General features: G+C 41.8%; 1 protein-coding gene across 2 annotated transcripts in view; it reads left to right on the plus strand.

Annotated features, from left to right (window-relative positions):
• LOC121446841 (vigilin) overlaps nt 1-26,101 on the plus strand; it is a 77,200-nt gene that overhangs the window by 16,557 nt on the left and 34,542 nt on the right. Inside the window, exons 1-2 of one of the 2 annotated variants that reach the window (XM_041649676.1) lie at nt 22,247-22,330; nt 25,632-25,696. The gene's annotated coding sequence lies outside the window, so the exon portion shown is untranslated. Of the gene's footprint in view, nt 1-22,246; nt 22,331-25,631; nt 25,697-26,101 lie in introns of those variants that run through there. The other variant, XM_041649677.1, reaches the window with a different exon arrangement.

Genomic DNA, 26,101 nt, shown 5'->3' on the forward strand with positions numbered 1-26,101 from the left:
TCAGTTTTTAAAAATTTAAAAAAAGGTGATTCACTAAGTGGTATTGCAGTCTCGACTAAATCTTATGTGAGACATCATTTTGAAGGCACTCTTCTTTTCTTTTGAAACAAGGCTTCTATTTTGATACATTTGCTTCTACTGGGAGCTGCTGACATGCCAGCCTCGGGGGAATAACGTTCCCTGTTACTTCTGTTGCCTGCACAGTGAGTCCTGTGGGATTGTAGGGTGGCCTCACACAGGACTCTTACTTAGCCTTCCTAGGCTTACCCTGGCAGTTTGGGGGACATAGTAGAAAGAGCCAGAGCACTCAGGCAAGAACATCCTTAATTTGCATAGATTCCAGAAATGGTTGTCATCATATCCCTTTGAGATTGGTAAGTGCAAGGGGGGGTGGCGATGATATTACTGAAGAAAATCAACTAAAGTCTGGTCGTCTCTTTTGACCCTGTGAAACATGAAAGATGTTGTGTTACAGAGCAGTGATTTCAGTGTGCTGGTGCTGCTGTGGCTGTCCTCATCTTCCTGTCCTTGACTAGCTCTGATTAGGGTCTGCTTAATTAAGGAGGAAGGAGCCCTGAATGGGAGGAAGGGAATGTGTTATTCCAAATGAAAACTTTTTCAAGTTATGCTGTTAATTTTACAGCAAGATCTTCATGCAGATTATGGCTGCAAAGCACAGATATGATAATAGTTTTTCTCCATCAAATCTCACTAGTTAGCTCTTATCGTAAATTTTGCTGTTTGAACTGGACTCCGTTGAAGGTTGTTTTAGCATATTAAGAACTTAATTTGGCTTTCATTTACAAATCTGAAATATTTTAATTCCAGTATGTAATTGTGCTTGTCTCATTAAGTTCTACATCCTGATTTGGTAGGGATGTGATAGCAGGAGTCACAAAATAATCCCACACTAGTTCAGAATTATGAATAATAAAGGGTTATTTATTTAGGGGAGACTTACAGATCACTGTCCTAGGTAACAGTCCTCTGTACAAACGGGGAACAGGAACGCAATATAGCAGCCGGAAGTGAGAGCTGGAAGCAAGAGAGCAAGTGCATGCTTTACAGCTGCATTTATAGTGTAAGAGACCACGCCCAAGTGGACTGGTATCTTAAAGGTTGTTGGCTGAAGGAGCGGAAGGAGTTCCCAAAACAGTGATGTGTGTCTAAGGGAGCAAGTGTGCCTGTATTGCCTTCTTTTAGCCATTGATGATTGACAGTTGCTCCCTTACCTTGGTCCTTGGCCCATGTGTATTTCATGTGTTGACCAATCTATAAGCAGTTTTTTGAGTTTTTCATCTTGCTGTGCTTCAGGATAGTCTGTCTTTGGATCCTTAGCACTGGTGATAAACTTCTCGTGGAATGCTGATTTCTGGCTGTTCCTGGGTGGGGTGGTCTTCATGTAGGCCTTGAAGCTGTCTGGTGTGTGTCTCTGAACATACCAGGCTAAGCTCAGTAGCTTACTTTATACTTTCAAATAATATTTAAAGAAAAAAAAAACCAAAAAACTGCCCTGCTTTCAGGAACTTTTGACAATATGAGTAACAGGCTTGAATATCGTTACATCTTTTTTAAAAAAGATTTTTAGGTAGGTGGGTGTGCGTGCGTGTGCGCGTGTGCATGTTAGCAGGAGTCGATTCCCTCTCTGGGCTTTAGAGAAGAGACTGTGTTTTGCTTCTTCCAGCTTCTTAGTGGGTACCTTGTCACCCCATTTCCATCTCTTTCTGTACAGCTTGCTCCTTTCTCTTACTGTTCCGTATCTCTCACACAAAGACACATATCATGAACTTAGAAGAGAGCATCTTTTGTGATACAGTCTCCTGGGCTAAGGCTTGACATCTCCCTTAGCCAGGTTTTCCTGCCAGCATATACATACAGTCTATTGAATGTGAAAAACACTTCAGTTTTACCAGCAGTCTGAACTCTTCCCTTCAGTGCTCCTAGGACTTCAGTACAACAAAAGAGGTTTTTCTAGACAGGTCATTTGCAAATAGTGCCATTTGTCTTCCTGCTTAGTTGTATCTCCTTAGATTAAGTGTTTGCCAGTCTTTGATGATAACATCTTGTAATTTTGTTGCTCATTTTAGTGTAATTGTAACTCTTCACTAAATATACTAGTTAACTTCTGGGAACGATTATACATGTAGACATTTCCTAAGGTTGAAACTGTAGGAAGCAAGGAGTCGATGTGAAATGTCCTCAGTATCTGGATTTTCTTTTTTATGTGTATGTGTGTTATATGTTTTTTATTTTTTTAATGATCTTTTGTCAGTCTGTGTGTTTGTACTCCTTTAAGCTACAGATGCAAATTTACTGGAATTAAATCATTTCTGCATGTAGAATAGATCTACTGAGATACAATGTTTTATTTTTTAAATGTTGTGATTTGTTAAGCTAGTGTACTTAAAATTTTGCCTGTTTATATGTGGTTTGAATTGATAATCTCTTTGCGACATCCTCCTTGTTTGGGGAAGGGGGAAGCAGAACCATGTTTGCTCTGTTTTCCTTTGGGGGACCATCCTTCCACCAGGTAGAAATCATGTGTTTGGGATAGAATGGCTCAGCTGTGCAGGTAGATGTGACTGGTTTGCCATGGCCCTTTCACTAGTTATTGGTCCCTTAATGGTCTCAGGACCCAATTACTGCCAGTGAGATACCAAAATAATTAGTGAGGCCCCATGAGATATGGAAGCTCTTATTTCCTTAGTAGCTAACAGATGATATAATTACTTCTGTTTGTAACACTGTTCTTGTTCAGAACCAGGCATAGGTAATTTTCATATTCTCTCTGTCTCTGTTTCTCTCTCTGTGTGTGTGTGTGTGTGTGTGTGTGTGTGTGTGTGTGTTCATCTTTGTTGAACTAAAGTTTTTGTTTTTTATTTTTGTTTTTTGGTTTTTCGAGACAGGGTTTCTCTGTGGTTTTGGAGCCTGTCCTGGAATTAGCTCTTATAGACCAGGCTGGTCTCGAACTCACAGAGATCCTCCTGCCTCTGCCTCCCAAGTGCTGGGATTAAAGGCGTGCGCCACCACCGCCCGGCAGTTATTTTTCTTTTTAAGAGAATCTGACACTTGAGTTTGGGTGGCTGGGGAAATAGGATTTGTTTGTTTGGCTTTCTGATATAGGTTCTCAGTGTATAATCCTGAGTGGTCTACAACTTCTCACTCTGAAGTTACTAGGATTATAGGCATATATGACCCCACCTTGACCTGACTTGCATAAACTAAGTTTTGTTATTGCTTTTATTTTCTCTTTGGTCAGTTCTTTTGTTTATTCCTCTGACTGTATTAGTTTTTTTGTCTTGCCTTGAGTATTTAATTCATTTATTTTCATTTGTCCCTGTAGTACAGATTTGCTTTACCTACTGAGTACAGTTTTAGTCATATCCTGAGGACTTTGGTAAATAGTGAGTGCTCTTTGCTCCTTTTCTTTTAAAAATATTTTTCCTTAGTAAAACCTTGAAATTTACAACAAAAAGGGGGGGAGGGTAATTTGAAGTTCTACCAGCCAACTTTTAACAGTTGTCAGCGTTTTGTCTCTCCTTTTCACATCTCTTTGCATTAGTTTTTGCCTTTAATATTTTAAATCAAATTTCAGACATTATATCATTTCTTAATACTTTAGTGTACTACCCTTAGTAGATGTGAGGCTTAAATCATAACCACGTTAGCATTGTCAGTGTTATTAATATCATCTAATATATATCAAATATTCAATTTACCAGATATCACAAAAAATAGTATTTTTTATACTTGGCTTATGAATCAACTACAAAGATCTTATCTCCTCTCCTGTTTGGCATAAACTGACTCTTAGAAAATCTGGAAAAATACATTTTCTTGTTATAAAATGTCCTTTATACAGTTCATTTAAGAAAGTGTAGGGCATCTTTACTGTGGGGTGTCAACAGTGTGTGTTTGGTTCACTGGATTTTGTACTCTTTAACATGATTTCGCAATCCTTACATTTCCTGTAAATTGGAAGCTGGAAGCTAGGTCTAAACAATTTTTTTTGATTTCAGATATTTCCCCCTACCCTCCTTGGAGGTCATCAGAAATATTTCATGGGACTGGAAAGATGGTTCAGTCATTGAGAGCAAGTACTGCTCTCCTAGAGGACTCAAATTTGTTTCCCTGCACCCACACCAAGAGACTTATAACTGCTTCTTAACTCCTCCCGGTGGACTAGGCACCTTTGACCTCTGTCAAAGCACAGGCACAGACACAAATACACGCAATTAGAAATGAAATAAATCTTTTTATTAAGAAAAGAATATTTCTAGACATTGCTGAATGTTTATTGTGCTTGATGAGGAGGAGTGGTACCTGACTTAGGATAGGTCAGTAAATAGAGTGCAGTGACATCGGGGATGATTTGTGACGTTCTTTGTCAACCAGTTGTCTAATAGGCTTAACAGTCGTTCTGCTTGTTGCTTGGGTCCATTGTTTCACTGGAGTATTGGTTTCTTGTTGCAGCTGTTCAAATTACCAGATTGTGCCTGAAATGAGCCTTGCTGAGCTAGTCAGAGGTCACTGGATGGCTCCTGGAGGTGCCTGGGGCTCCCTGCCTTTTCCCTTTGTAGAAGCCATTATTTAGCTTGTGGACCCTTCCTCCTATAGATACACCTTTAGATGCATAGATACAAAATATCCCACATGAGGGTTTTAGGCATTCAAGGCTAGCACTCTATCATTTGAACTATATTCTCAACACCTTTGATCTTTTTATTTGATTTTTGAAACATATCACCTAGACTGGCCTCCAGAATGTAGGATGACCTTAAACTTCTGATCTTTGTGCTTTAGTGACAAGTGTTGAGATTACAGGAATAACCACATCTAGTTTTATTAGATGCTAAGCATCAAACTTGTGTGCTAGAGAGAATGCTTGATAATTAAGAGCACTTGCTCTTGTAAGAGATGCTGGTTCAACTTCCAGTACCAATATGGTGGCTCACAACCGTCTGTATCTCCAGTTCCAGGGGATCCTCTGATACCCTATTCTTTCCTCTGGAGGCACCAGAGTGCACATGGTGCACATATGTACATGCAGGCAAAATATTACTACATGTAAAATAAATAAAATCTTTTAAAATTACAACATTTAAAAAAACCTGTTCCCTACTGGGTGAGTATTCTCCCAACTGAGCTATATCCCCAGACCAACTTCTTTTTGAGCTAGGTTATCTTTATTTTTATTTAAATGTGTGTTGGGGGGAATAAGTGCAGGTGCCCATGGAAGGCATTGTGTCTCCTGGAACTGGAGTTACAGGTAGTTATGAGCCTCCAGATGTAGGTGCTAGGAATCAAAACTTCAGCCCTCTGCTAGAAAAACAAGAACTCTTGATTGCTGACCTGTTTACCCATCCCGGAGATAGGATCTTAGTATGTTGCCCTGGCTACCCCTAAACTAAGAGAATCTTCCATCTCAGTATGCTTAATACAATTACATGTAGACAGACTTTTCTTTTGAGACCGCCGTCTCACAAAAAACAAAATGGAGACTTATTAATTAAGCAAGCTTGGCTGATAGCTTAGACTTGTTTCTAACTAGCTCTTATAACTTAAATTAACCCCCATGTCTTTTAATCTATATTCTACCACATGGCTTTTATCTCTATTCCATTTTGTGTGTCTGACTCAGTCCACATCTGGCTGGTGACTCGTGATGTGTCCACCCTTCCCCTTCCCAGCATTATCTCTGCCCTGAAAATCCTACCTAACTATTGACTACCTTTTTATTAAACCAATCACAATGACATATTCACACAGTGTAAAGAAATATTCCGCAGCATTTTTCTCTTTTTGTCTAAATAAAGAGGTTTTAACTCTTAACATCATAAAACTATAAACAATAAGAGCAATTATCAGATAAGAATTATATTTACAATGTTATTTATTTATAATTACAATTATATTTATTTGGCTTATTTGGATTTTTCTCTGATGAGTCCAAAACTCTACCTAGTTTACCTTCTATCATAACTAAGGAAAACTGCAAATAAAACTAACTAGTCTTCAACTTCATCAAAGGATATAATGTAACCTGAGTAAACAGGAAGTGCAGAGTAAACAGCTTCCAAAACTATAAAATAACAGAAACAGCTGTAACATTGAGGCATCCATCTTTGGCCTACAGGCCAGAATATTTGACAGACTTTAATGTGAAGCAGGGATTTGTAAGGACTATCCCACCTTGTCTTGACTTGGTGTCAAGACAGTTTTCACAGCATAATGTCAGTAGTTGAGGCAAAGGTAGTTTTTTACCCAGTGGGTAACTTTTGCCATAAAGAAAACTCCAAGCCAGGCGATGGTGGCACATGCCTTTAATCCCAGCACTCGGAAGGCAGAGGCAGGTGGATCTCTGTGAGTTCGAGACCAGCCTGGTCTACAGAGCTAGTTCCAGGACAGGCTCCAAAGCCGCAGAGAAACCCTGTCTCGAAAAACCAAAAAAAAAAAAAAAAAAAAAAGAAAAAAACAAAACTCCATATGGAGGTTCTTTGATATCCATCATCTTCTCTGAAGTAGATTGGTGCTGCCAGGAGCAGACCTGTCTCATTGTCATGAAAAGCCTTATTCTATAGGTCTTTGAAGTGTTTGAAGATCACCTGTCTGAAGCAAAATTAATTTAAAAAAAAAAACCCAGAGACAAATATTGGCATTCAACCTGAAGACCAGAAAAGCAAAGCAGCTAGCCACTGGCTCTTACCCCAACCTCAGTCCAAAAATGGTGATCCTGCCTCCATGAAACATCAGAATGAGACTTGAGACTGAGAACTTTCTCCTCCCATTTTATATTCCTCTCTAGTTCTGGGATTAAGGAATGCACCACAACTGCCTGGTTTCTATGGCAAACTAGTATGGCTGCTGGGATTAAAGGTGTGTCATTACTGTCTGGTCTGTGAGACTGGCCCGTGTGGCTGTTTTACTTTCCTGACCCTCAGGCAGACTTTACTTACTAAAATACACAAGAAATGCCACTACACCTACACTTCTAAAAGATCTCTGTATGACCTTGAAAACAATTAATATAAGTTATGAGGACTCTATAGCCAATAAGATTTATCATGTCTCCTATCAGCTCAGAGCTGTTCTCTCACGTAAGGGATATACACTTACACATTACTTGTCCTGTAGTCTCTTGACTTCCTCCCCCTTGTCTGTAGCCAAGATAGTCTGGAGATCTCCCCCAGTCAAATCTGATCTCTGTTAATCTGGAAGGAATCTACAGCCTTGCCTTTCCTGTGGAAATAAAAGCATAACCTCCTCCCCAATGTAATACATTGACTTCCATTTTGAAAATATGTAGGATGGTTTAATTTAGCATTTTCTATAATGTAGTATCTCTCAACAGCTGTTGTTTTTTTTGTACATTAGCATTTTAAAAATTCAAAGTTAATGAGACACCATATAGGATCCAGACTTTTTGTGTATTTTCCTTGTTTTTTTATTATTTTACTCTCTCTTTAAAGACTTTATTTAACATTTATTTAACTTTATTTAGAGGTTTTGTCCATCTGAACTTGCTTTACTGTGTCTGTATGAGCAAAACCTTAAACCCGCCATATAACTTAGGTCATAGTGCACTGGAGCTCAAGCTAGCGGGCAGCTAGAGAAGTGAGAGACACTCCAGCTTGCTAGAGACTAGGAAGCGCCACTTTTTTAAGCTTTCTTAGATCTTATGTGGATATATGTGGATGGATGTCAGGCACCATTTGTAGGTGGATTTGTCTGTCCCTCCAACCAGCTCCCAGAAAACCACACATAGACTTCTTATTAATTACAAAAGCCTGGCCAGTAGTTTAGGATTGTTTCTAACTAGCTCTTATAACTGAAATTAACCCATATCTTTTAATCTATGTACTACCACGTTGCTTTTACCTCTATCCCATTTTGTGTGTTTGACTTGTTCCGCATGTTTGGCTGGCAGCACCTGGTGTCTCCACCAGCATTGTTTCTGCCCTGAAAATCCTGCCTAGGTATTGGCTGTTTAGCTTTTTATTAAACCAGTCACAGTGACATATATTTACACGGTGTAAAGTAATATTCCACAATAGTTACAGGTTCTGGGAATTAGGACTTGGAGAAAGACTTTTCTTTTTTTTGGTTTTTCGAGACACGGTTTCTCTGTGGTTTTGGAGCCTGTCCTGGAACTAGCTCTTGTAGACCAGGCTGGTCTCGAACTCACAGAGATCCGCCTGCCTCTGCCTCCCGAGTGCTGGGATTAAAGGCGTGCGCCACCACCGCCCGGCTTGAGAAAGACTTTTCTAATTTGATTTGTACATTTATTCGATTTTTATTTACTTACATTTTAGTGTATGTGCGTACACGTACATACATACATATGCTGTAGTGTACATATGTAGATCAGAGGACAACCCACAGGGTTCTGGTCTGTCCTTCAACCATGTGAGTCCCAGGGATCAAACTCAAGGCAGCAGGCAAATTTATCTCCTGAGCTCTCTGGCTCTATTAGTTGTAATTTTTACAGAGATTCCTGTGTCATTTGCTTGTCCTAAAATGTGATTTCTGTAAGGAAAATAGACGGTTTCTCTATCATATTAAAACATATTGGAACTAACAACTTGCAACAATGAAATGTGGGGGTTTTTTGGAGCTTCTCGCCTCTAGAGTTGATATGTAGATAGTTGCATGTCAGTTCACCGTAACCATTTTAAGAAGCTTGTATTGTCCAAGTTGATTTCTCTGTACCTTGCTCTTTAACTGCTTCCTTTTTTATTGTTTGGGGTTTTTGTAGTTACTTTTATTTTATTATTTTTTTTTAATTTTGTGTGTAGATGTTTTGCCTGTATGTATATAAAGACACCACGAGTTTACAATGTCTATAGAAGTCAGAAGAGCATGTTGACTTCCTTGGAACTAGAGTTAAAAATAGGTGTAAGCCAGCATTTGGGAACTGGGAATCAAACCCAGGTCCTCTGAAAGAGCAGCTAGTGTTCTTAAGTGCTAAACCATTTCTCCAGCTTGATTGTTGTTTTACTTGTGTGTCTGTATGTGTCCTTGATGGCTTTCCAGTTTTAGTCTCTCACTGAACCTAGAGGCTTGCCTCAAGAGATTCCATCTCTGCCTCCCCATAGCTGGGGTTATGGAGTGGTTGTCACAGCTGCCTGGCTTTTACATGGGCTCCAGGAATCCAAAGTCCTCACTCTTTTGAGGCAAGGCTTTTTTATCCACTGAGCTTTTTCCAAGGCCCCAGGACTCCTTGCTTTCTGCTACGGCAGGATTGACAGTACTGTCTAAATCTGTTTCAGGCCTAGAGCCATTTCTCAATGACTCCTGGCCCAGTGGGAATGTGGTAACTGCCATCAGGTTGCTTCTTGTGCAAGCAAACATAGAACTGTATTCCAAGACCAAAATGACAAGGCATTTACATATTTCCAGTACAAATAACTTCTAGGGATTTTACTGTAGTGTATATCTTATTCTGAAAATTTCGATTCTTAGGGATGTAAAGTTGATTACCAAGACACATAAGGATATAATAAACATAACACAAGACTATGTATATCGTTAGTATACATAGTCCATATCAGAATAAGGAAATGCGTCATGTTTTATAATTTGTTTTACAGTTCTCTGGTTTGTATTGTTCTAAAAGTAAAGTTTTGAATCAGTGTGTTTAGATGTTCTTAGCTTGACTTTTATCCCTGATTCCCCTTCTGTTCTTTGTTCCCTTCCTCTCTTCCCATGGCTAGAAAGATAGAACTACTAAGGTCTTGGATGTGTTACATGCTTGCTCTCTATTTTTGAAACTGTAAATTAACTAGATGATATAATAGACCTTTGCAGTTTTGCTTTTGCACAGAAGATGTGAGCCGGGCGGTGGTGGCGCACGCCTTTAATCCCAGCACTCGGGAGGCAGAGGCAGGCGGATCTCTGTGAGTTCCAGGCCAGCCTGGTCTACAAGAGCTAGTTCCAGGATAGGCTCCAAAACCACAGAGAAACCCTGTCTCGAAAAACCAAAAAAAAAAACAAAAAAAAAACCCAGAAGATGTGGTCTCAACTGTACCATTACATTTGAGACTGGACTATGATACACAGTGTAGATAGAATAGCTGCCAAGAAACCACATTTCCTTTGACTGTCTTGAAAATGCTGCTATGCACCACAGCCCTTCATGTTGTGTGTTGCCTCTTTGTGGACTCATGCTTCCTACTGGTAGTTGTTTGCCTCCAAACTTTTACACTGTTTCTCGCTGTCTCTGCTCTTGTCTTTGAACATCATTGTTCACTTGCTATCTTGATAGCCTCTTTGTCAAATTTTGAAGTTTACCATCACCACTCTTGTCCTACATGGTTCCTAAGATCTACCTGTTAGTTCCAATAGAGGACACTCCACATCCCTTGTTACTGATCTTCAGCTATTCTGCTTGGCTCCGTCTGGTTTAGAATCTTTGATTGTCTTCAACTTCCTTCCCTCTTTGTGTGGTTCTGGTTTTCTAGCAGAAATTATACTTTGTGAACTGAAGAGGTAGCTCAGTTCATAAAGTACTGACCTCATAAGCAATAGCGTGAGGATCTGAGTTTGATCCTAGACTTGGCCAGGTGTGGTGGCTTGTGCATTTAATCACAGCACTCAAGAAGCAAAGGCAGGCAGGTATTAGTGACTTCCAGGCCAGCCAAGAATACATAGTGAGCCTTTGCTCCACTCCCTATCTCCTCCAAAAACCAAACATGAAATTATAATCAAGAGCACTGGGGAGGCAGAAACAAGCAGAGATCCTGAGGTTCGCTGACCTGAAGATTGTTCTTTGCCCATCATACAATACACACACGTATGTGCGCACACACAAATTATACTTTGGGTTTTTTTTGCAAAAAGCATTCTCACTTGACAGATGAAACATCCAAGTTCTTGCTAGTCAGATGTGAGTCCGTTTTTCTCTTAAATTGTGGCATCCTAATGTTAAATTGTTTTGACTATCTAATTTAGGATAAAGGAAAATGACTTTATTCTTGTATGAGCATGATAGTTGTATGAATGCAGTTTTATGTTGAAATAATTCATTGCACAGAGAGGAAGTGTTTCCAGGAAGTCTGTTTGTTTGTTTGTTTTTCGAGACAGAGATTTACTGTGTAACAGCCCTGGCTGTCCTGAGGCTTGCTCTATAGACCAGGCTGACCTTGACTTCACAGAGGTCCACCTGCCTCTGCCTCCCTAAAGGGACTAAAGGTGTGCACCACCGCCGCCACCACCTGGCTTCAGAAAGTCTTTAAATCAAAAAGTGAGATTTAATTCCTAATAGTTATGTTATAGAAAGATAGTACTGAAAAAAGGAGGCAGTCCCACTAGCTCATTATACAAATGAGAATCAGGCCAAGTGAAGGAGGAGAAATGTCCAGTGTAACCAAGCATGTGACCCCTCTGAGTGTCATGGGCTCTATTCTTTGGAAAAGTAGAGAACCCAAATAATTTGTTTGGGTTTCTTATAGAGGTTTCATTGCTATTTTGATAGAACTGGTCTTAAGCTTACTCTTACAGTTTTTTTGTTTTATTTTGTTTTTTTGTTTTTAAGACAATCTCATGAATCCCAGACTGGCCTGGAATTTTCTATGTAGCTGAAAATGTCTTTGAACTACAGATATTCACTCTTTCAAATGCTCAAGTATTTGCCTCCATGACTTTAGCTAGCTTTGTATCCATAACAAAGCTTTTTATAAATATGAGCTTAATCTAGCTTGTAGAATGTTGTAAGAAGAAAGTTAAAAATCATTCAGATAAAATCCTCAAGTTATAAATTATATATAATCCCTGGTCAGTTGTCAGAGTATTTTGTTTCCTGTCCAATGGAATTCATAGTGAGACTTTTCAAAGTACTTAGAGAGAAAGCTCTCCTTTATAACCATTTCATTTCTTGCCCTTATCTCCAAAATATTAACTGTTGAGGCTGTATTGTTGTGGGCTCCAGAGCTGCTTTGAATAAAGCCTCTCTTTCCTAACATGGTGGTGTACATCTTTAATCCCAGCACAGGGGAGGCAGGGACAGACAGATCTCTGTGAGTTTTAGGCCAGTCTAGTCTACAAAGTGAGTTCCAGGACATCCAGGACTACATAGTTAGACCCTGTCGGAACCATGCAAAGCAAGTGATCTTGGATAAAGATGCAGGAAAACATGTTCACTTTCTTTTTTTGTTTTGTTTTTGTTTTTTTGAGGCAGGGTTTCTCTGTAGCTTTGGATCCTGTCCTGGAACCAGACTGGCCTTGAACTCACAGAGATCCACCTGCCTCTGCCTCCCAGAGTGCTGGGATTAAAGGGTGCTTTCAAGGCCTGTTTTTTGTTTTTGTGGAGGAGGTGACTTGGAGATGGTGCTGTAGTTTGACAGGATTGAACCTGTGTTGCTCTCCAGATTCTCAGAGCAGTTCTATATCATTTTCCCAATGCCCACAGGCCTGTCTTTTTATTTTTTGTTGTTGTTGTTTGTTTGTTTTTATTTTTTTGGTGGTGTTAGGAATTGAACTTACTTGTTGGCACAGTAACCAGTTCTACCATCTTTCCTTCTCCAAAGCTGTCTTTCTAAAAAATGGTTGTTATTTTCTGTTCCATGGCCCTGGGTGTAAGGTTGAAGTCCTATTTATTACTAGACTGCTAGACTGTAGTCAAGGCTCTGATGGCTGCCACTTACTGAGTGCTACGTAGAGCCCTGAGACCTTGTGCCTCACACTCGAAATAGGTCTGCCAATTAGGTTCCATTTGCTTTCTTAGGTAAATCAGACATTAGCTTCTAGAATTTTAATTTCTTTTAGATCCAGAACTTCAGAAACTTAAAAGCAAATAGAATATACTCTTCTTTGAGATTTTAAAGATAGTTTTTTTTCTCATTGACATAATTTTTGAAGCTGTTTGCCTTTCCTAAGCATTTCATTATAGTAAGCTTAATGTTCAAGAACATTTACTCTTGCTTCATTATTTGTACTATTTTTACATGTGGTTACATTAACAACCAGGTATGAGAGTAAGCCCAGTGGAGTCTTTCTAAACTACAACATCCCTGGTGGGAGCCATAACTCAGGGCAACCAGAAAGCAGGCTGTTAACAGGATCTGACATCATCTGACTTTCACTGGGGTGGAGGTTTGCTCTGTTAGGATTGAAGAATAGTCTTTTCATTTCTGTAGAAATCTGTTAACTTACTGTTTTGTTTTGGATCTAACATTTCTTCTACCATTTTTTAAAAAAATTACATGTTTTATTCACCTGACATACATTCTTTTGAATATATCTTAAATACATTTTTAAAAAATGTTCTTTGTTTTATTAGCTGTATACATATATGCTGATTACTTCAGTGTTTATAGAATTAAAGTCTCAATGAAATTTACTAAATGTACTCATTTAGTGGATTTGCTCACTTAGTGCTAGCATTCTAAACAGCAAGATACTATCTAGGCCAAGTTCTTTAGATGTCACCACAATGGACAGAAACCCCACCCACCCACCCAAATCTACAAACAAGACAGGTAAAAGTTAAGCTCATAACAATTTAACCAAGATGACCTGAATCATTTCTGAGGAAGATTCTAAACTCAGGTATTATGGCAGCACATGTGGTGTGTGCACTTAGCTCAGCACTGCAAAGTGCATACATATTTTCACATTACCAAGAAATAGATGCCCCCAAGAAATAATCCAGAATAACCGTCATTGAAGAAGAAATTGTTACCCTATCTGTCACTCTCTGAAGAGAAACTGATAGAATTGGGGGTGAGAGGAGACAAGAGATTGTGGCTGAGTGAGGTGTCTCAGTGGGTAAAAAGTTTGGCAAAACAAGACTCTGCCTCAACAAGGTATAAGGTGAGAACCATATCCTTCAAGTTATCTTCTGACTTCCACGTGTACTATGTGGCGTATGAATGCCCTGAGTTGACAGAGATTTCTCTCTCACCTGGTCCTACTGCCTTTCAACCTCAAAGAAACACACAGAGGTCTACATTAATTATAAACTGATTAGCTTATTAGCTTCTTATTAACTCATAACTTCTATTAGCCCATAATTCTTGTCTGTGTTAGCCACGTGGCTTGGTACCTTTTTCGGCGAGACAGTCACATCATGCTTCCTCTGCTGCTGGATGACAGGTGATGACGGCAGGCTCAATCTTTCCTCTTCCCAGAATTGTCCTGTTCTCATTGTCTCGCTTCTACTTCCTGCCTAGCTACTAGCCAATTTGCATTTTATTAAAAATAATACAAGTGACATGATAAAAGACCGTTGTCACACAGCACCCTCCCCCGTTTTTAAAACAAGAACTCTGAATCTAATATCCTTTGTTTAGCTTTTTGTCCAACCATTATCCATGACATATTGTAACCAACACTCTAAACAAAGATAAATATTCATAATCCATTTTTTGGGAATGTGGGTGTAGTTTTCCAGGCTACTTTCTTCAGATTGGGAGTGCTGATAATCTTATGGGTACCTAAAGAAAATTTAGGATTATGGTCAAATTCTGACTGGAAAAATCTGTGAGACTTGATCATCTCAGCTGGCATTCTTGAAACTGTTCTGGATGTAGAACTCAGAGGAAACTAACTCCAACAGAAGTCCTCTGAAACGTTGGATCATCTGGACCATCCGCTCCTATCTGAGATTTCTTAGGGGGTCTTCCTTAATCAAATCTGATTTTTCTTAGCCCAGAATGAATCCACAGCCTCTAATTTCCTGTGGAAATAAAAACAAAAGCTCTTCTCCAGAGAAACATATCTTTTGACGTAAATTTTGGAGTCAAAGTATTTTCAAAATACGTATATTGGATTAATAATCCAACAACATGTATAATCAAATGTCTTTTAGCAGCTGTTTCTCCTTCCTCAGCAGTCAAACAATTCTAAGACAACTACTCTATTTCTTTTTTATTTTAAGGATTTTATCCTTTTTCTTTTCTCTCACAAGCCTACATATATTTTTAAGTCACACTGTAACTATTTAGAGGTTTTCTTCATCTGAATCTATCTTTATATCTTTTTCTGACCACATGAGTCTTTAATTTACTAGACAGTATGGCTAGGATTAAAGCCACAGCTTTGACGGCTGGATCCAACCCAGTCCTTAGCTTTCTGAGAGCCTAGCTTCATGGCAGAGGTAGTAGCTGGAGCCATGTTTATTGCCACAACTCTATGGAGTTTCAAAGTCCCTGACACCACTAAGAAGCATGCTGTCAACAATTCATAAACACCATTTAAGTGTTTGGTGACGTGGCCTCTTAAAAGTTTCGCAGCTAAAGTTGAGTCAGGAAGCCTCTCTTAAATGAGATGTGCTTGCCTCCAGCAAAGAGAGCAAACCCGAGAAATTGCTGCTACCAAGAAGCCATGCTCAACACTCTTACTTTGTGTCTAGAATTACTTTCCAAGCTCTCTCAGGTTTTCTGTGGATGCAGTTGTCCACACGTTGAGCACCTTTGTTGACAGATTTCTGTCCCACCCAGTCAATCAGCATTTTATTAAAAATAGTACAAGTGACAGGATAAAAGACCATTGTCCCACAGCAGCCCTGTCGCTCTGTCTCTCTCTCATACACATACACACACCCTCAATTCTGTGTAGCCCTGGCTGTCCTCAAACTCCTTCTATAGACCAGGCTGACCTTAAAGTTCTGCCTCCCGTGTGCTGTAATTAAAGGCATACACCACCATCGCCAGACATAATTTTATTTTTAATGAAATATAAAAACAGACAAGGTGTCTCAGTGCGGGTAAAGATGCTTGCTCCAGTTCTTATGACTGAGCTCTATCTCTGGAACCCATATGTTGGAAAGAGAGCACTGACCAAAGAGTGGATGACCAAAAGTTGCCCTCTGGCCACCATGCAATTTGTGGCATACCTGCATCCCACAGTAAAAGTTATTTTTTTTTTACTTTTAAGGAAAAAATGTTGAACATTTACTATTTTTTAGGCAATATGAAAGAAACTAAAGAGTTATTTGATTCTCTTCCTGAAATTGTACTAATTTGTTTTAGGCTCCTGAATTGTGTATGCATATGACAACAAATATCAGTGAAAGAAAAGTCAATTTTGATACATTCATTATTAAGATTATTGCTGCAAGTTCACCTAAACTTTTTTTGTTATTGGGTTTTGTTTTCCAGGCAGGGTCTTGCTGTGTAGCTCTAGTTGTCCTGAAAATTTACTCTGTAGACCAGGCTGTCCTAGAACTCACAAAGATCCACCTGCTTCTACTTCCCCCAAGTGCTGGGATCGAAGACATGAATCACCAAGCCTAGCTTGCAAGTTTACTTAAGCATAGTCATAGAAGGGGTTTACACTAATAAAAGTATAATATGGGCCATATATATTTACAAATTTTTAGCTATCTAGAAGGATGAAAGCATTTCTTTTCCTAAGCTGGTGATCAAACTGTTAGCATTGCCATTCCTTGTTGATAATTAGTGTAGCATGTCTGGTGTAGGCCCGTTTATTCTGTGATTTTTTAGATGGGGAAGTGTCACTACTCTAAAGGTGGTGGGACCTGGGAGAATAGACACAATAAATGAGACGAATTGAAGTCTCATGCAGTCGCCATTTCTATTCAGAGTATCAGACATTTATACTCTGAGGGTTAAGAAGAGTCACATGTGTAAGGGTGCAGTCACAAGGACAGGCTGCACATAACAAAAGCATGTTTTCCCTAGAATCAGAAAAAGGATAACTTAAGGACTTAATTGAATAACAGCAGCAGGCAATAATGAGTAATCCAGAGTAAACTCACTCCTGTTCTCTATAGTAAACTCACTCCTGTTCTCTATACCTGGGAGGAGCACAAAAACAGTCCAAGAACAATTCTGGGGTCACAAGACTCTTGTTTTCCTGGAGTTTCCCATAAGCACTCAAATTCTCTCACATGACTCCATTTGTGAACCATATTCTCAACAGGGGGACATGTTCCTTAAGTCCTGAAATACTCTCATTTTTCCAGTTTCTGTTCGTGTTCTCTTGCTTTATGATTCCTCTTAGAATATGTTAGACTTTATTATCCTCTACTCCATGATTTATTTTTTATATTATTTTGCTGGGCTAAGAATCAAACTAGAAGCTTGCTAATGTTGGGCAAATGATCTACACTGAGCTACATCTCCACCTCTGAAATTCCACTCCATGATTCTTAACCATCTTTCTGTTCATTCTTATGTTCGCTTTATTTGTATTTATTTATTTATGTTGAAAGCCCAAATGATAGCAAGGTGTGGTGGTACACAACTCTAATCCCAGCATTTGTGAGGCATAGGCAGGCAGAGCTCTCAAAATTCATGGCCAGCGTGGTCTACAGAGTGAGTTCCAGGACAGTCAGGGCTGTTAGACAGAGAAACCCTGATTAGGGTTTCTATTGCTGTGAAGAGACATTGTGACCACAGCAACTCTTCTTCTTTGTTTTTTGGTTTTTTTTTTTTTTTTTTTTTTTTTTGGTTTTTCGAGACAGGGTTTCTCTGTTGCTTTGGAGCCTGTCCTGGAACTAGCTCTTGTAGACCAGGCTGGCCTGAACTCACAGAGATCCACCTGTCTCTGCTTCCGGAGTGCTGGGATTAAAGGCGTGCACCACTACCACCCGACTAGCAACTCTTATAATAGAAAAAAATTTAATTGCAGTAGCCGCTTATAGTTCAGAGGTTCAGTCTATTATCATCATGCCAGGGAGCATGTGGCCTGCAGGCAGACATGGTGCTGGCTACATCTTGATCACAAGGCAACAGGAAATGGTTGTGTCACACTGAGCAAAGCTTGAGCAAAAGAGATCCCAAAGCCCACCTCCACAGTGACACACTTCCTCCAACAGGGCATACCCACTCCAACAAAGCCCACCCCCACAGTGACATACTTCCTCCAACAGGGCATACCCATTCCAACAAAGCCCACCCCCACAGTGACATACTTCCTCCAATAGGGCATACCCATTCCAACAAAGCCACCTAATAGTGCTACTCCTGAGATTATGAGGGCCCATTGCATTAAAGTTATCACATTCCACTCCCTGGCTCCTATAAACTTGTATTAGTATCATAATGCACCAGGCGGTGGTATTGCATGCCTTTAATCCCAGCACTTAGAAGGCAGAGGCAGGTCTCTGTGAGTTCCTGGACTGGCTCCAAAGCTACACAGAGAAACCCCCATCTGGGAAAACAGACAAACAAACCAACGAAATTATACTGCAAAATTCATTTAGTCCAACTTCAAAAGTCCACATAGTCAACCGGGCATGGTAGTGCACACCTTTAATCCCAGCAATTGGGAGGCAGAGGCAAGCAGATCTCTGTGAGTTAAGGCCAAGCCTGGTCTACAGAGTTCCAGGTCAGCCAAAGAAACACAGAGAAACCCTGTCTCAAAAAAGAAAAGAAAAACAAAAATAAGGCCACATAGTCTATCACAGTCTCAATAATGTTTAAAACTTCAGAGTCTCTTCTGAGAGACATGCCATCTCTTACTGTTAATCCCCTGTAAAATCAAAATCAAAAACCTTCATGTACTTCCAACAATAGTACAGGATACACATTATCATTCCAAAGCATAGGGAAGGAAGCATAGCAAGAAAATACTGGACCAAAGCAAGACCCAAAACCAGCTTGGAGTTTGGGGAAAACTCCAAAATGCATTATCATGTTTTATGTCAGAATTCTCTTCAGATCTCCAACTCCATTCAGCTTTGTTGACTGCAACACACTTCTTTCTTTTGGTCTGGTTTCACTCTCTGTTCGCAGCTTTCCTCAGCAGATATCCCACAGCGGTGGCATCACTAACATCTTGGGTTCTTTTTTTTTGTTTGTTTGTTTTTTTTTTTGTTTTTCGAGACAGGGTTTCTCTGTGGTTTTGGAACCTGTCCTGGAACTAGCTCTTGTAGACCAGGCTGGTCTCGAACTCACAGAGATCCGCCTGCCTCTGCCTCCCGAGTGCTGGGATTAAAGGCTTGCGCCACCACCGCCCGGCTGACATCTTGGGTTCTTTAAGGCAATTCAGGCCTCAATTTCACAGCTTCACAAAATGGGCTCTCTAGGCCTCGATTCAGGGACACCCCGATAAATGCCTGGCCTCTGCAGAAGCTAGACTCACATGACCGAAGCTGCTAAACTCTGCTGCTTGCTGAGACTGGACTGTGGCCCCCTCGTTCAATTACATCTTCACCCATTTGTATTTATTTTTATTGTTTGTGGTTTATGTCTTTAATTATTTCAAGTTTTTTTAATAATTATATCACCTCAGGTTCTTGTATCTGTCTAATCCTATAATTTAAATTTTTTAATTTAATTTTTTCAATTGTAGGTTTTTTTGTTTTGTTTTTGTGTTGTTTTTTTTCCTGGAACTAGATCTTGTAGACCAGGCTGGCCTGGAACTCACAGAGATCCGCCTGCCTCTGCCTCCCAAGTGCTGGATTAAAGGCGTGCGCCACCACTGCCCTGCTTCAATTGTAGTTTTACAAATTTTCATAGCAATAGAGAGCAAAGCCAGGGTATGTGTATGCATGTGTTTCCTGAATATATGTCTGTGTACTGCATAGAGCCTGGTGCCCAGGGAAACCAAAAGAGTACACCAGATACCCTAGAACTGGGGTTACAGACAGTTGTGAGGTTAGATTTTGATGCTCGGGATCAAAATTGGGTCCTCTGCAAGAGCAGTGAGTGCTTTTTAACCAGTTAGTCATCTCTCCGCCTTACCCCTATTTAAAGAGGTGTGTATGTTTTATACGGGTGTTATGGGGGTGCCAAGTGAGTTACATGGGTGCAGTCTTCATGATTGCAAAGCAAGTGCTCTTAACTGCTGAGCTATCTCTTCAGCTCCACTGCATCTTACTCTTTGAACTTTGGACTTTCAGCTTCTATACTGTAGTTGATCTGTGAATATTTTATCCTGTTAGAAAATTTATTCCTTCTTGAGTGTGCCTACTTTTTCTGTTCATTATTTTTGTTTAGGGTAGGATTTCCTGGACAGAAAGGGTAGTGGGGATTTAAACCCAAACCTTTAGAGTTCTATTCTCACGTCTCTGAGCTTCCCCAGAGACGCTTTTATCTCCCAGCCCAGTAGAGTCAGAAATTTACAGCTGTTTGTTGTTGTTTCTGGTCTTCTGCTTCTCCACTTAGATCTACTTTCTGCTTAGGGTACACCCTTTTTTGGTTTTTCGAGACAGGGTTTCTCTGTAGCTTTGGAGCCTGTCCTGGAACTAGCTCTTGTAGACCAGATTAGCCTTGAACTCACAGAGATCCACCTGCCTATGCCTCTGCTGGGATTAAAAGCGTGCACCATTTAGGGAATCATGATTTGAGAATTCAGAGAATGTGTCTATGTTCTAAGCTTTCACCCTGAGCAGTCAGGAAGCTTATTCCCTGTTCCTTGAGGTATGAAAAACCAGGCCAGTGGTCACTTTTTGACACTTCTCATGTCATACTCATCAGCACTCCAGGAGCATCTGGGATATGTTGTGGTGCACATTTAACATTTGTATCTTTTGTTGAGATAAAGTCTATTGATAGGCTAGGTTGGTCTTGAATTCCTTAATCCTCGTGGCTCTATCTCTTAAGGACTGAGATCACAAGCCAATGTTACCACACCTTCCTTGGTTTAATAATAACTTCATTAATTCCATGCTTTGTTTTATTTTTGAGACATCATCTTACTCTGTAGCCCAGTGTGACCTCGAACTCCCAGTACTCTCTGCATCAGCCTCCTGAGTACTGGGCTTACAGGATGTCACCCACACCTAGCTAACCACATTTTTTAACCAGCTCTTTGAGGTCTCCTTGTACAGCAGGCACTGGGCTAGCTTGTACTTGTGTTGGCTTCCTAACTCCACTGGCGGTCCCTAGACAGCAAACATGTTGACTTGTGGGTCCTTACCCCTTTTAGCCTCATCTCCCTCTCCACAGCACTGAGATCTCAGTAACAAAAGAACGACAACAACAAAAACTTTTGTTCTAGTTACTGGTTGATTCATCTCCAGGGAAAGGCACCCTGCAGACCACAGTAATAACACAGAAGGGAAAGGCAACTTGGTGCCTACAGAGGCTTTAGGAAGCTGTATCACTCGGTGGCTGCTGGCAGTTTGGAGATGCCCTTGGGTCTTTCAGACACTGCACATTCTGTGCCTTCAGTGATTTATGTCATGAAGGGCTGTGATGTTCTTGCCATTTGTGTTGCTTGTTCTGGGGCTTCTGAACTCTGACACCACAACTTGCATATACTTTCCTATTCAACAACCCCCATCCCCAGCCTGAACTCCGTATTCTTTGCATCTCATTCCTCTTTCTTCCTTGCCCTGTCTTTAGTGTCAACCCAATTAGAGCAGCTCTTCCCAGTCCCTCAAGCCAAGAACTTGAGTGCTGTGCTTTTTGTAATGCCCAGCACAGTGTGTCAAGTCTTTCTGCTTAAAACCTTATGAGCCTTAGACTGAAAACTGCAGAAAGCCTCTCGAGCCCTTTCCTCCTATCAGTGTCACTCTAAAAATACACCTGGTGGCCCAGCTGCGACCAAAGAACCTCTAGTTCTATACAGTGAAACTTGGTCAAAAGTGAGGTGGGGAACACAGCTGGTTGATTGGTTTCTAGCCTTTAGTCATCCTGGGTAATATCCATCTCATGGTCACAGCCAGTGCTGATGGGTTTCATTGACCTGTCTGCTCTGCCTAGGTCAGAAGTGTGTTCATGTCACCTCAGTACAGGTTCAGAATGTCTACAAATTCTTCAAGTAGTTGTCACTAGACACAATAGGATAGAACTAACCTGCTTCCAAAGAAGGAAGCAGCAGCCTGAGGACAGAGGTTCTGCATTGTCCAACTCAGCATGGGTGGGAGAGGAGCACACTGCAGGCTGCTCTGTACAGATGGGACCCTAAATAAAATTTCATTTTTGGAGTTTGTTATGTTTGTTGGTCATTGAGGAATGAAGCAGCCGGCTGTAGTAGAGGTGGGGAGGAGGAACAGAAGAACCCTTGAGATGTGCTCCACCAGGGAGTGCTCTGGGGGATGCCAAAATGGTTTTCTCGGCCGGCCGTCTACTGTGTGAGGTCCTCGGAGCTTTTCTCTTTTGGTGACACTGTTGCTGGTGGCCTCGACTTGTGCACCCTTGAACCCTTATATCGGGGCCTGCCTGCACACTGTAAGTAACTAACTTCCCAACTCGCCCCCTCTCAAGCCGCAGAACTCTTCTGAAGTTGGTCGGCTCCCGGGCGCTCTAGGGACCCTGCAGCGGGCGGGGCGGGCGGCCGGTCTGACGTGTCTCGGCGGGATTGGAGCCGCCGCCCTATATAGCAGCGGCGGCCCGAGCGCCGCGCCTCGGAGCGTCCCGGCTTCTCCCGCGCAGCGGCAGCGACAGACGGACAGGCTCTTGAGCGGTCACACTCACTAGTGAGAATCGGGCGAGTTGGTGGGCGGGCCGGCGGGGGGCTTGGTGCTGGGCACGGCCGGGGTCGGTTCCCCAGCTCCCCGGCCGTACTGGCGCCTGGTCTCCGCTACCGCGACGGGCGGGGGCCGCTACGTGTCACTCTGCGCATGGCCGCGCTGGAGCGCAGAAACTTTCCCAAGTCCGCCACGCGCCGCGGGTCAGCTTGCGGGCCCGGGTAGCCTGGACTACTGGCTCTCCTTGCGAGCCGCCGCGGTGGGGGAGGGGAGCGACCTGGCCAGGTTGGTGACGTGGGCAACCGAGCCGGCCCCTCCCCCGCACCCCTTCCCCCCAGCGCGGCCACACGGGCCCTACGGGCTGTGGACAGGACCTGGGTCAGTGGCGCCCTAGTTCGCGCGGCAGGCTGGGATCTTCACCCGGGGCCCCTGTGTCCGGCGCGGTGTCTCGCTACACCTCCACCTGCGGCGTCCGGCTACGTGGTCACTGGAGGACTCCAGGCCCAAGTACTACTTGGATGTGCCCCAGGGTCCATGGGTGAAAAATACATTACGGAAAAATACCGAATTTGGATAAAAGACTTGGAGGCCGAGCAGGATGCTGTCCCTTTAAGCCTGTCCCCGCCCGCGGGCGCTTTTGGCCGGTGGGAGGGCCATGCTGAGGTGGCATCTGCGAAAGTTCCTCCCAGGCTGGGTCTCTGACTTCCAGCGCTGGGTAAAGCACTAGGCCGGCCTTGGTAGTCACAGACTGAAGAGTTTGATCTCAGCAGAGCCTGGTTTTATTCTTAATTTTGAAGTCTGTACTCTTGAATATTATTGTGGGGGGTACCTTCGCAAGACTTCAGAGGACTGTAAAAGTAAACACTTTCAACTTTGGAAACCTGAATCCCAGCTGAAGGTTTTCACGCTGGAAGTTTTTGGTGCCCTCCATGAGGACTGGTCTAGAGTGTAAAAGAACTTGATTCTCTCTAATGGAGGTTGATAGGATATTCTTTCTGGAGCGTGTCTGAATTCTCTTCGCATACTGTTGGCCCTTACATAAGTAGTTGGCACAACTTAGCGCAGGGGAATCAATTTAAATGCTTCCTTGTTCAGAAGCAAAAAAGTAGAATTCTTCACTTACAGCCTTTTCTGTTTTCTAGATTAACACATGGTTTCAAGCTGCCACAGCCTCACCTTTCTCTTTTGCAGAAGTCCCTGTTGCTCCTTGGTTCTTGGAGGAGTAGAAGAAGCTGTCCCTGGCTTCTACTTATCTTGCTTTATTTAGTTCTGTGTTGAGAACTGACGTTCTGCCATGTTCTTTTGTCTCTCCGAAGCAAATTGTAATGTCAAAGTTGTAGGTTAGCATTGGGTACTAACTCCAGCGTCCAGTGGCAAAAATGGTTGAGATGGCCTCAGTGCCAGTGAAAGACTGGAGACTCTGGAGAGGAGGGGCTGCACCCACTGTGGGAGACATGTAGCAACCAGAAGAGGAAAGAGTACAGATTTCATCCTGTCTCGACAGAACCTTTACAGGGAGGCATGGGAACTGGGCTCCCAGGAGCACTCTTTCTTTTCTCTGGTGGTATTTGAAAATTAGGATAATACTCAGTGTCTTTCAGTACTAACATATGATTCACTCCACCAAAAGTCTGAGCTACCAAATCATGGGCTCCTGTACTCCTGAAGGTTTTGGCAATGGAGATGCAGAGTGGAGGGCACATGTTCAGCTGTAGTGGCTGTTGCGCAGTGTGGACAGCCAGGTGCAGCAGGTTAGGCCTGTGAATTTTGTCAGTAGAGGTAAAGCAGGTGGGTGTAAAGACAGAGGGACTGTTGCGTAGGTTCTGCTGGTAAACCAGATGCAGGTGGGCTCTCAGGCTGTGCGCTACTGGAAACCGGAAGGCGTGCACTGACCTTTACTTCTGGAGTAAGTAAAGCTTCTTACTCCAGAGTCTACAATGGAGAGGAAGTCTGTATTTACAAATGGGCATTAGGTATTTATTTTAAATTAAGACTTTAACAGGGTTTTGAGTTAATTTTTAAAAAGCCTTACCAAGTGATAACCTGAACAGACTCTGTTCAGTATATCTTTAATTGTGATCTCTATGCCCCAAGCTCTGACAAACTTTGAAATCTAGAAGCTAGACCCCAATAAGTCTTGTCAACTTGTCTGGAGTTTTCTAGAAGTCCACTCTGCTGTTCCTGGCTTCCAGAGGGTGTCTGTAGTTGTCCGGGGCTCTGGAAGCTCTGCTCCGGTTTCTTCCTTGGCAGTGACAGCAGGCTTAGACATGGAGGTGCTTTCGGCGGTCACTTGGTTTGTTGTAAATACTCCTGGAAAGGGATGCTTAAGTGTGGGGGCAAGCCTAAGACTGTGTTGCAGTCTGCACAAGGCAATATATGGTGTAGGCTTGTATATTCCTCTGTATCAAAACTAACCTTGTCCTGGAAAGCAGGGGCAATAGTCAGTGGCGGGCAGCACAGAGACAAAAACATATAGTTAGGGTCACGTGGATGAACCTGGTAAAGTGGGTGGGCATCAGGGTTTAAGAAGTGATAGCAGAACACACTTTAGACCCAAAGTCAGGAGGCAGAGGCAGGTGGATCTCTGAGTTCAGGGCTAACATGGTCTACATAGAGAGATCTTGTCTCAAGACCAAAAAAAGGTATTTATATGTAATTTTTGGCCTCCTCTGGTGGCCTTGGAATCTTGAAGTTTTATGACTTGATTTTTAAGTCTTTGTAGATTAGAAGGGACTGAAGGACTTCTACAGGACAATAGCAAGAAAAAAGAAACTGTAAAGTTAACAAGCATTCTTTTAGTTTTGATGTTTTTGAGGCAGGTCTCGCTTTGAAACCCAGTTTGATCTTGAACTCACAGAGATCCATTTGCCTCTGCCTCCCAAGTGTTGGGAGTGCACCACTCCTAGCTCTCTCTGTCAAGGAGCCCTTGGGCACTCTGATAGCTCAAGCACAAGATGTGCATTCTGCTTTACAGCAGAGTCAGTCTGGCAGGTCACAAGGACCCAGTGTACAGATCACTTCTAAGATCCCTTGAAGAATTGTCCTGAGAGTTCTAAATGATTCAGGTTTTACTGTAACATGTCTTATTCAAAGTTAATGGCCTAAGACCAGAGCTTTTGTAATGGTTTTTTTCCTAAGAGATTTGCCTAACTGTTGCAATTACTAGAAACTAAATGTAAAGAATATTTAGTTCTGTTGTTTCTTGAGAGGTGAAAGGATCTAAATTATAAAGCATGGATAAGTAACCTTTCTGGTTTTTTTGTTTGTTTGACTTTTGTCTGTTTCTCTCTCTCTCTCTTCCCTATACTAGTAAAAGCTGGCAGGCTGACAGAGGCAACCTCGGGACGGACTTTCTGGCTACTGACCATTTTGCTGGTAAGTTTGAGTGCCCTTTTTGAGGACTTCTGTGCCTAGGACACAAAGATGTGTGAGTTAGTTCTAGCCTGAATCATCTCCTCTTAGGCTTCTTCTGTGCCATAATAGGCACATCCATGGCTTCATGTGCCCTTCAGCTGTGTCCTCTGCCTTGCATCTGTTTTTTGTCCTTTTTGTCTTAATCATGAATTATGTTTTGTTTTCAGAATTTGGGTCTTAATATGCTTTAGAAATACTTTGTAAAGTTGGGAAGAGGTTTTTACATTATTGTAATAAAGTAAGATTTTTGTTTTGTTTCATTTTTTAGTGTTTTGTTTTTGATACAAGGTTTCTCTGTGTAGCCCTATCTGTCCTAGAATTCACTCTGTAGACCAAGCTGACCAGAGAGATCTTCTTGCCTCAGCC

Source organism: Microtus oregoni, unplaced genomic scaffold (assembly GCF_018167655.1).
Source record: "Microtus oregoni isolate MIOR12 unplaced genomic scaffold, Mior012 000004F_ref0000308, whole genome shotgun sequence".
Classification (NCBI taxonomy): Eukaryota; Metazoa; Chordata; class Mammalia; order Rodentia; family Cricetidae; genus Microtus; species Microtus oregoni.